Below are 13,004 nucleotides of genomic sequence, written 5' to 3'. Positions count from 1 at the left end.
AAAAGATAACGGATAATCATATTCATTAAGGATAAATTAGGAAATCTTAAGGAAAAATTAAAATCTGATCAATCTGAGCCATTCATTTGATTAAAAAATTTGACCGCCATTTTTTCTACCCATTATAGGCCTAACTCTCTTGAGCTCTTATTTTATATATATATATATATATATATATAACCTAACTTAGCCTCTTAAGTAACTCATGTTTGTTCTGTTCTGCAGTTGTGTCTTTTCTGAAGCACTTCTCTCTAGATGTAGATGTTGCGGTGTGTATTGATGCTTTCTTCGCAATTGTTGTCTTGTGTAGGATTATTTGACGTTGACGTGCCGGTACGGTCTCTTATCTTCGTTCTCTGATTATATCTCAACGGCGTTGGTGTCTTATCGGCGGTCGCAATTCAGATGCCGGTTTGGTTTTAATTAATTTTGTCTAGTAAGATGCTTTAATGAATTTTTAAAGTTTTTTGGTCTTAGTATAAAAATTTTTGGTTTGTACTTGCAGATCTGAACTGATTAACCTAATTAATTTAGTTTATTTATTTATTTATAATTGATACTTAATTTTTTAAAACAAAAAATTAATTTAAATTATATTTCACAATTTCTTAAAGTGATATATTTTAATTATAATATATGTGTACTCCTATTTTCTACCCCAACTTTTACTCCTACCTACAAAACCTTATCAGAGCAAAGAATAGCTTATCAGAGCCCACCACCGAGAGTAAAAGTATCAGAGCAAAGAATAGCTTACCATCTTGATATAGTAGGGATAAAATACGCTTTTGCCCCCCTCTAACTCTTTTTGTTAAACAATCTATTATGTTTATATTAAATAAACTCAAAATATATATATTAAATTTCAAATTAATTAAAGTCACCAATTTTTTTTATCTTATTTCTTTTATCAAGATTTTAATAATGGAGGACATCAATTATCCATTTTAATTTAAAAAATTTACAAATTTGAGATATAAGCTTTAGTTTTATTAGTTATGTTGACAAATTAATTAATGATTTATTGTTTGTTTTAATTATTTATTTATACTTTAAATATGCACATTTGCTAGTTTAAATGATTAGTTTTAAAATTGACAAAAATTGATATTGATTACTTAATTCGCGATCTTGGTTTTCGTCTTTATATCTTAAATTTTGAAATATTCAATTAATAGTAAAATGAATATTAATTAGTTATGAAAAAAATTGGTGACAAAATAATTGACAAAACTTTTTATTTGATAAAAAATGACAATCTATATTTAAAAACTTTAGTCCTATTTCCGTGCTCACCATACTATCAAGAAGTCTATCAGAGCTCACCCTATCAAGAAGCCTATCAGAGCTGAGTACTCACCCTATCTATCAAGAAGCTTTAGTCATCTGCTCATGCTCATCCTATCAAGAAGCCTATCATATTAGTCTTCTGCTCGTGTTCACCCTACTATCAAGAAGTTTATCTGAGCTCACCTATCAGAGCTCATCCTATCAAGAAAGGTATCAGAGCTCAATGCTCACCCTATCTATCAAGAAGCCTATCAGATTAGTCCTCCGCTCGTGCTCACCCTATCAAGAAGCCTATCAGATGTCACCCTATCAAGACCCTATCTATCATGTTTCCTATCAAATTAGTCCTCCACGGGTGCTCACCCTACTATCAAGAAGTCTATTAGAGCTCACCCTATCAAGAAGCTTATTAGAGCTTAGTGTTCACCCTATCTATCAAGAAGCCTATCATAGCTCAGGTATGAAAATAAGAACTCACTCTATCAAGAATGGGTAAAAGGGGTGACATAAAGCCACTTACCTTTCAATGCAGTACCTGCAAGAAGTTTTTTGAAAACATGGACCAACTGAACAAACACCAAAACAAATGTGGATTTCCAAAAGAGCAAGCTGTGCCAAAGCCTGCCCCTGCTGCACCTCGACGGCGTAAAAAACCGCTTTTGGTCAGCTGTGTAAATAACAAAATGGATCACACATATGTTAATGTAAAATGGATCATGGTCTATATAGTATAACTAAGAGGATTAAGGGTTCGATTCCTTTCATAAGGATATAAAAAAAAAAAAAAAAAGATCACGCATATGTTAATGTAAAATGGATTATGGTCTATATAGTATAACTACGAGGATTAAGGGTTCGATTCCTTTCATAAGGATATAAAAAAAAAAATAGATCATGCATATGTTAATGTAAAATGGATCATGGTCTATATAGTATAACTTAGAGGATTAAGGGTTCGATTCCTTTCATAAGGATTGTAATTATTGATTTGGATATGTTAATACATTGGTGATATAATTACTAAATTTTAAATATTAATATAATAAGATATGAGTTGGCGTGCCACATCATTGATTAGGCTGGCATAGTAGTGGTGATTCCAATCTATGTTAGTATCAATACCTGTGTTGTTTTCTTTTTCTCTTATCTTCTGGGCTGTACAAAAATGTATTATTAGCAGGAAAAATTCTCAAAAAAATCAGCCTTCTCATCAATAAAAAACCACCTTCTTAATTTTTTAATATTCTAAAAAGTAAAAACCCATAAATATGTGCTAGTGTGAATAGTCATTTTAACCTCTTCACTTAAGAGCATCACTGTAAGTTTTTTTTTTTTTTTTTTTTTTTTCACAACATTTAATTAAGGTGTCATGAGTGGTGGGAAAAAGGAAAAATAAAAAAGCAATATATATATATATATATATATATATATATATATATATATATATATATATATATAACCCAACGTGCAGTTGTAGTGAAATTTTTCTTTTATTTTTCATTTATTTTTCACAGTAAGACTCACAAAAAATTTATATTTGTGGAAGTAAAATTTTCCTCCCTCTCCTTTTACATTTCTCTTCAATTTAAGCCTAAAAATTAGAAAAAATCATTAACCCTCCCCTTTCACATCTCTCTTCCACTTAAGCCTAAAAACTAGAAAAAGCGTTTAATAAAACATTGTTGTTGTTACTCTAAATTGAGCAAATTAAATTACAAAAACTAAATTAAACAAAATTTAATAGTACACGAATCCCATAAGTACAAATGTAGTGAATTTGCAAGTGTAGTTTTGTACTAGTGACTTCTAGTGTACAAGTGTAGTACACTGATGAGGGTAGCGGACTAGTGGATGTGCAGTTTCGTATTAATACAAGTGTACAAGTGTAGCAGATGTGCAGTTTTGTACTAATAACTTCTAAAAAAATTTGTAAGTTAATTTTTACTATATCATTATAACAATATCTATTGTAACCATATATTTCGAATTATTTATCCTCATCCTCTATTGACAACAATTGTAACAATTGTCATTGACAAACTCCAAAAACAATTTGTCTCAATAACGAATTAAAATAAAAAAAAAAATCAATTTCATTGTTGTGGATGAAAAGTAAGTACCCCACTCTATTACTCTTATTAAATTAAATAAATTAGTAGGTGTTTTCAAAAAAAATAAATTAGTAGGTACCTCAAAAAAAAAAAAAAACATATGCATTTCTTTAATTTAGAATTAGATGTCTACCGATGGGGAATATACGTCAGGTTCAGTCTCCCCGTACGCTTAGTGCCTCTGTTTGGGTCGGGTCCAAGTCAACAGGTCAAGGTCAAACCCGTCTTGGTTGCACCTATATAAGGGCACTTGACCCTCCATTGTAGGGGTTGCTTCCCTTCACTTCCACCATGCCCTCTCTCTCTCTACATTGCTCTCTTTAGCTAATGCTCTAAACGATCTCTAGAAATAGGGAAGAATTAAACAACAATAAATAAAAGAGGATCCATTTGAGCTACTTCTTCTTGTCTACTACTCTACGTTATTCATACATATAATATACATCCTACGTACACCGGAATTACCCGTATCAATACTAATTGTAATAGATACATAATTTATTAACTAAAAGTACGTAATATGTTAATTGCATAATAGTTAAATAATTTATTAATTGAATACACAAAATATGTTAACGATATGGTATACAATATCTGAATTATGAGAATATATATATATATATATATATATATATATATATATATATATATATATATATATATATATATATATATATATATATATAGGGTTGCATTCACATGCAAACCCTATTAAAATACAAACTTGTGGACAAGTTTGAGCCATTAGATTAGATAAGATTAATGGATAAGATTTAATAAATTAAAAAGAAACCAGGATCGTGATTAATGTTTATAGGGACATATAAGACATTAGCACAGTATCCTAATTATGGTAAATCTGCATGTCTTTATAATTATTAACCTAAAATAAAGGAGAACCATATACGCGCACAAACTCCCGCGCACACAGAAAACTATATACGCGCACAAAAAAAAACGTAACATGCACACACCAAATATATTTCCATTGAGTATCAACAAACACTTAGAAGATTGCGCATGCACACATGAGAATATCAATGTCTTAATCAAACATACCGGAAAAAAAATAAACGAGGATCAAGAAATAACAACAACTAGCGTGCACATAAAAGAATATGAACGTGCTATTTAAATACAAATGCGCGCGCGCACTAAATCCATTACCATCGACCCCCAAAAATAACATTAGCATTAATTAACAAGGCGTGTGAACCATTACAGTAACATCAACAACTAAAAGCGGGTCACCACAAGAGTGCTCCTCAGACGATGAAACATGATCAAGGGCATCATCGAGGGCATTACAAAGCGGGTCTTGTTCCAACCTCGCTAAGAAAGTCAAAGGCGGTGAAACAAAGTCGTCATCGCTTGCACAACTTCCCGCCCCACCCGGAGCACAGCGGGCCAACCTCACCTTCTTACCTATAAGAGAAAACAACAACACCAACCACACCTTTAAGCACACAACGAAATTGCCGCGCACACAGCAACACCAAACCACGCACAAAATAAATGGAAGCATGTCTCTTAATCAGCAACATAAATTGATATACTAGTAAAAAAAAAAACCCAATTGACTAAACCAAGCAACCCCCCCCCCCCCTCCCCATGGCAGACACACTTAAAAAAAGGGCCAATGTAATAATCAACCCACCAAAACAAACTACCTAGCCCCTAGCCCCACAGAAGCATGCACGGAAAAAAAAAAAAGGCAAATTAATATAAAAGATTAAAGATGACTTCAGCTATACTGTATTCTACAACTGCAAACTGAAATAGCAAAAAAAAAAAAAAAAAGTGTGAAAGACAGCACAATTACAAACTGAATAAACAGAAACAAAACACACAGGTTCAAAAAATTGGAACAACGGCCCGTTCACTAGGCATCTGCAATAGCATCTGAAGTAGCAAGGAAAAACAACATTACAACTATCTAAAAATCAGAATTAAAAACTCATACCAATTAATTCAAGGAATCCAACTTTAAAAAAAAAGGAAAAAAAAAAAAAAAAAAAAAAAAAAAACCAAGCTACCAAAATCCAGCCACAATCCGGCCACCAAGCCATTCCACCACCCCCCAAATCGACTAATTTAAGATATATACAAACAAGCAAACCCCCAACAAAGAAGACAAAAAAAAAACCGTACAAAACAAACGAGCCAACAAAAACGAAAAAAAAAAAAAAAAAAACGAAAACGGCGTGTATGTTAACTCACCTCGGCCGAGAGCTCCAACCGGCGGTCCCCGCCTCTTCGAAGTGCCGCGGTCCCCACCGACAACCATTGCAACGTGGAAGTGAAGACCGACGGATGAATCAGCAACACCAAAACGCGACGCGAGGAAGTCTTCTGCGCACGGAGAGAGAGAGAGAGAGAGAGAGAGAGAGAGAGAGAGAAGCGGACAGACGAGAAAAACGATTGCAGCGCGTGAAATTAGAAGATGGAGACTAATTTGACTTGGATACAAACATGAGCACAATACCCCAAATGCCCTCCTAAACATAAAAACAAAATATACTTACCTTATAAACACAACAACCATACGCAATAATCTGGACCATTCAATCCTACAATCCAACGACCCCATCTTGTCCACAGGTTTGTATTTTAAGATGTGTTTTTACCTGAATGTAATTCTCTCTCTCTCTATATATATATATATATATATATATATATATATATATATATATATATATATATATATATATATATATTTATTTATTTATTTATTTATTTATTTATTTATTAGTGATCTTAAATTTAATTACTTGATCCAATGCTTTTTCACTATCTGTAAGTTGATGTCCAGCTCATATGGGTTACTAAAGATTATAAATATGAAAAAACAATATATCTTCATCATCATATCCATGAGGATATGTATGCAAGTTGTGTTTGAGAAATAGTAATAACAATACATATGATTTGACAGTAGCTAGTTTTTTACGCGCATTGCGCGATTGGGATAATGTCCAATGTTTTTTTTTTTTTTTTTTTTTTTTAAATAAGTACTTTAAAGTATATCAAGACAAGATTATATTGGAATTGTTCATGCATAGATAATTAAATGTTAAATTTGCGTATTTAAATTAACAATTCTAAGTTTACAAATGCAAGATAATATAGTCAAGATTGATTATAATTGTCAATAAAATAATTGTATAGGTATGGTTGAAACCAAATACGGGACATAAGGGAGAGCAAATAAAAATTCGGGTATAAAATATTAAATATATAATTATATACTAATATTGAAGTGCTAACTGCTGATTGCCAAACAAGGACATGGCGGGATAGTTTCCCACTTCAATTTGTTGTGTGATTTTATTATTATTATTATTATTATTATTATTATTATTGTTGTTGTTGTTGTTGGTCCCGAAAGGGTAGCGAGAAGTCTAGAGAGGGGGGGGGGGGGGGGGGGGGGCTGAATAGACTTCTCTAACTTTTTCAACTTCTCTTGCAAACAACACTTTGGTAACTTCAACTCTAAGTAACAAGCATAAACAAGTATAACAACTTAGAGTGTGCACAGTGGAAAGTGTAACGGTAAAGTGTTATGCTTTAACTGTGTAGTGCTCAAAGAGAGATTCTATACATGCATCATGTTAGAAACACTTAATATGGAAGTAGGATGATGTATGTAAAATTTCACTTGCATGCAAACGAGGGAACCATCAAACCCAGACAGATAAAAATATGCGATAAATCGTAACGGGTTAGTTCACAGTTTATATAGGCATGCACGAAATTAAATGAGCAGTAAGTAAATAGAGAGAGAGATTTATAGTGGTTCAGAGGTGGTGTAATCCTCCTAGTCCACTCTTCTCCTTTCACTCCAAGGAGGAAATTCACTATTCTTCGATCACCCAGATACAATAGTGAATAAGTGCCCAACGACACTTCTCCGAGTGCTTCGCACAAAGCTACACTCCACCAAGGTTTTTCGCAAGCTCCTCTTGTTACTCCGCCTTCCCGAGTACTTCGCACCAAGCTGTACTCCTACACCACGAGAACTACGCACCAAGCTACGCTCTCACCGGATTTTCACAAGCTCCCCTTGTAACTCTGCCCTTTACCACCGAGTGCTACGCACAAAGCTACACTCCAACTGGGTTTTTCACTCTCTCCAGTTACTCTACCCCTTTTCTACACTCAGTAGAAGATTTACAATGAAATACAAGGATTTCTTTTCTCAGACTTGAATTCTATCGTGTATAGCTCAATATATCACTTGATGATTGATTGGATAATTTTCTTCGTTGTTCAAGTGTTTTGTAAATCTGTTTTTTTTTTTTCTTCAAGTCTGCTTGGGCATTTTATAGCCAATGAAAGCTATTTGCCCGTTGATCAGCTTTCGATCTCGATCGTCCATTTTGAATTGTAGTTGATCAAATAATTTTGCCAACTTGGTCTGCAAAGTCATTTCGCCGTCTGTCAGAAGATTTTGAGTAATCTTGCCGTTGCTCTCCTTTAATCTGACAAAGCTTTTCTTTGGAATGGGTAGCCTCCAAATTTGAATTTCACTGGCACGACTTTTGTTGAATTATTGATCTGATGTGCCAAGTTGATCAAATAATTTATCTGCTGATTCTTGCTTGAGTATTAAAAAGATTTCCTTCGTATATCAGCTTCTTCTTCTCCTTCGACTTCCTCCTTCGACTTCCTTCGCAGAAACTCTTCTTCTTCTCCTTCGCAGAAACTCTTCTTCTTCTCCTTCGACTTCCTTCGCAGAAACAGAGCTTCAAAAGAATGTTTCTGTCTAACTATTTTATCATGATGGAGCTCTCATGATGATGCCAGAGCTCCTTTAATGATGTCATGTCCCAATAGTATATCATGTTCCACCTTATATCATGAACTAGTATCAGAGCTTCAAAAGAATGTTTCTGTCTAACTATTTTATCATGATGGAGCTCTCATGATGATGCCAGAGCTCCTTTAATGATGTCATGTCCCAATAGTATATCATGTTCCACCGAGCTCCTTTAATGATATCATGTTCCACCTTATATCATGAACTAGTATCATGTTAGGCTACTATCATGATCTTCCTTATATCATGAACTAGTATCATGTTAGGCTACTATCATGATCTTGATATCATGTGTTCATAAAATTGCTTCGAGTGGGAATCACACTATGGATCATTTGGTTTGCTTTGCAAGGCTTTTTCCATCTCGGCTAAATAACCAATTAATACATCTCAAGACTTAAATTCTTTTGTCTTATCTCTTCACGTGGGTTTCACAAGCCATACCACACTGTGACGTCATCATCCGATATCTTCTTTGTGATATTACTTCCCGATATCACTACTTCATGATAGCATTTCTCTTTACACCAAAAATACTTCCAATAGGAATTAAACTGTGGATCATCTCGCATCAAACATGTTTCAATAAGTCTTCTACCATCTCATCCATCTCAACCTTTAATAACTTCATGCTTAATAAATGTGTTAAGCTATGATCCTGCTTTCATTTATTCTTCCTTCAAAGCTGCTTTCACGTAGACTTCATGGCAGTGGTGCACTATACTTTGTGAACCAGAACTGACTCAAATAAAATAAAATTGGGGTCTACAAAATACATTTAGCTCATCAAAACTCATACAATATATTCCTAACAATTTCCCCCTTTTTGATGATGCCGAAACTTATACCCAAGTCATTTGGCTATGTCAAATTTTGAAAAATAATCTTTTTGTCCAATTTTATTGCGACTAGCCATTTGACGGGTTTAACACATTTAAGACCTAGAGATTTTAATTTTGGACGATCCTAAACATATATTGAGATTAAGACGCGGGGTGCGTATTGATTTTTATCTTTTAATTTTTCTTCCCCCTTTCAATTTTATTTTCTCAATTATACGCTTCACATGCAATTACTAAGTCCAATTAAAATCTTGAGACTTTAAAGTAATTAAGTAAACATACTAGACAAAAATAAAGAGATAAACCATATGCTAGCAATTTTTATATTTTGTACCAAAAAGACATAATTCGAACAAGCTAGCTAATATTATGTACACCAAAAAGAATGATGCTTCAAATTTTTACCTCTTGCCAATTAAGGCATTCACGTGTGCCCTTAACTTCTTGAAATCTTGTTCTCCTTCCTTGAGTTGGTATGGTGCGGTGACTTGCTCGGTAACATAATTTCCATATGCTTCTTGAATGTTGTCACCCCGCAATATTCCGGCTTGGTACCAAGCAACGCATTCTTCAAATGATCTTCCATCTACCATCTCGTTGCTTGAGTGCCCAAAGAAAGTCTCCAACTCACGTACAAGCTTCATCTTGTTCTAATCATAGAGTGATCTTGAAGGTGATGAACTTGGATAATCCGAGCTTTGAGCGGTTACAAGATAGTCCATAATCCTTCCTCTACCTCGGCCTTGAACCTCGGTATGGGTGAGACTCCTCTCGGTGCTCCTGGGGGTCGAACAAGCTCAACTAGTGGCCGTTGTGAAGACGGTCCAATCAAATGATTTACCAAATGGCTTGGGGCTCCTCTAGCTCTTTCCCCCTTTTCGGCAGCATCAACATAGCGTTGAAAACTCGCCGAAGCTTTGTCTTGGCTCTTTGGACTCCAATTAAAAGATCATTATTCACGCCAGTTTGGTGAAGTAGAGCTTTCAATTGATTCTCCACCAACCGTAGCCTCGATTCACAATCCGTTCCTTTCTTTCCTAAGTCAAGGAACATCTTCAAGACTTCCCTATTATGCTCTTCTTGTTTGGTGGACATTGTGGCCATATCGCCTTGCATTGATCCTTGTCCAAGTAACAAGGATTCGGCCCTTTCATAAATTTCCTTGTGAAAGTCATCTAATTTGGTATCAACATTACCAAATTGATTGTGGACTTTCTCAAATTCTTGAAAAACATCTACTCTCAATTCTTGAATTTCCCTACGTACATCTCCAACAATACTATCTCTTATAGCATTAATATCAATGGAATGAGAATGTACCTCCTTGTGTGACTCATGTGGATGTCTCGGCATGGACGAATCAATCCGCTCCGGTGCTTCCACGTATGGTGTATCCTCAAGACACAAGGGCTCATCAAAAGTAGGGTCCATTGGTTTGGCAGTGGCAATATTAATCGGCTCGGCACAACTTAAAGGCAAAGGTGACACTTCAATTTGCAACACATTCTCTTGTGCATCCATTCGGCTTTCATGCTCCCTTAAATCACCAATATTTTCTTCAATTACCAATGTTATAGGATTAATTGTGGCTTGAGCATTCTCCAAATTTTCATTCACCGAATTTGTCACATCCGTAGCCGTGTGAGGAGAAATAGCATCAAAACTAAGATTATCCTCCCCAATATTCGAAGGAAATGGATCCAATTCTTGTAAGCTTCCACCTTCGGTCTCCTTCATATGTGATGCTTCTCTGGGTGTACTGTGCACTTCTTCTCTCGAAATAACCAAGGCTCGGGCAATATCATCTCGAGCAAATCCATCAATTGTCTCAACGGCAAATTCGGGAACCTCTTGTGCCACTTTCTTGCCCCGACTATTGGCAACTCTCTTGATAAAACATTCATTTATTACCGATAGCCTTGTCGCGGTAGCAAGATTTCTTGTGCCAATCCATGTTAGAGAAAATTCCTCTAACTCAAGAGTGTTTGGTCCTATTGTTGTAGCAACCGAATTGTGATCACCCAATCTCCAATTCCTCCAAAATTTCACACGTTCAAAATCCTTTAACAACTCACTATCCGCCCCAAATGTTGGAATGTCATCTACACTCCCAACCTTGTTTGGAATTCTTACTCCTTCTTCATTCGGGTTTGAGGGGTGGATTATGGGTGTGGGTAGGGTTACAAAAGGATGGCTACATGCATCATCACTAACCCTCCTGTGAGTGTTTGATTCCCCGTTACTAGATGCTCGGATAGAAAGATTCTTTTTGGTTAAGGAAAGGGTTGATGGGTTTGCCGATTTTCATTTTCGGGTATTTGCTTGTAAGGGATCAACCGGGTTTGGGGTTCTAAAGAGGTAATTTTGGTTTTGTATGGGTCTTGACTTGGATAGGGTAACACCTTTAGATTTCAACAACTCCCCAACAACAAAACCATACCCAATATCATTTGGAAACCATCCATTCACCAACGGTTTTGCTAGCCTAATTTGATCAACCATTCGGCCATACACAAACATACCCCAATCTACGGCAACATTTTTCACAATAGCATGCATCAATGGCAAATTTTTCTTTGTGAAATAATTTCTACTAGAATATTTGCACTCAATAGTCTTATGCACAATATCTAGTAGCATTCCAAATTCGTGCTTCAACATCACCTTATTTCCATTATTACACGCCGCGACTTGAGCGGTTTCGTGTCTTATTTCACTCCAAAACTCATTCAAGTCAAAACCATGATCTTCTACTCTCAACATTTTCTCCTCCAATCCAAATTTGGTTCGAACATCATCTAACCCAATTGTCAACACAACTCCTCCAACAGTAGAATTTATAACACCATTTTCGACATATGCATGTTTATAAAATTCTACTACTTCATTTAGATAAAAATCATCATACTTGTACGAGTAAAAATTCAATAACCCACTAGATTCAAGAGAGGTTAAGATTTTTACCCCCAAGTCTTTGTTTTGGACGAACTTGTTGTAATCTTCAATGTCCAAGATCATCCCGCGAATCACCTGTGTGATTTTCCTCGATCCTTCGGCTCCAATTTGATTGAGAGCTCCTTCCATCTTGATAGAACACAAATTGGAATAAATTTGAGGTGGGTTTTTCGGGTGGGATTTCGGCAGTCCGAAAAAAAAGGTTGAAGGGAGTGGGTTTTTGGTTGTGAGAGGTTTCAAGGTTAATGATGAGGGTGGGTAAAGGGTATTTGTGTGTAGAAGAGATTTATGTGGGAGATTTGGGATGGGTTGGTTTGATTTTGGAGATTTTCAAGCTTTTCCTTCTCTTCTTGCATGCGCCGGCGGTGAGAATGAGGGAGATGAAGATGATCTTCTTTCTTCCTCTTCTCTTGTTGGAGGCAAAATAAATGCCTAGCAAAATTACCATTTTGCCCTTTAGTGGATAGAGAGAGATTGTAGAACAATTGAGGGCATCTTCGAACTTTTACTGATTTAAATTTGCCAACTCAGATTTTAATACTCCATTTGTGGGTACATGGCGCCAAAAATTAAGCTTCAATTAGCTGTCACCTGTAGATGTTCATGGAGCAAAAATTTCTTCGACATAAAATTGTTAGTGCAATAAATCTATTCATGCTAACAATTTAATTTCAACATCTGATAAATCTGAGAATTAGAATTGAGCGATTAATAAATTTAATTTAAACAGATAAGACCAAAATTGATGCCAGATACATTTCTTAATTTTAAAAAGAATCACATCAAATTGACTTAAGCAGGTGAAAATTAAAATAAAGCTGATGATCATTCAGACTGACAAATCAACTTGCATGCACTGTTATCAACTTTAGCATATCTTAGCATCAGTACATTCCCCCTAAATCATATAATCCCTCCACTATCATGATGCATTCCCCCTAACTTTTATATCCCTTATATCATTTTAAGAGCAAATAACCAATTTCT

Source organism: Ipomoea nil, unplaced genomic scaffold (genome assembly GCF_001879475.1).
Source record: "Ipomoea nil cultivar Tokyo-kokei standard unplaced genomic scaffold, Asagao_1.1 scaffold0937, whole genome shotgun sequence".
In the NCBI taxonomy this organism is placed as follows: domain Eukaryota; kingdom Viridiplantae; phylum Streptophyta; class Magnoliopsida; order Solanales; family Convolvulaceae; genus Ipomoea; species Ipomoea nil.
The sequence above is the reverse complement of the archived record's forward strand: the minus strand, read 5'-3'. Positions refer to the sequence as shown.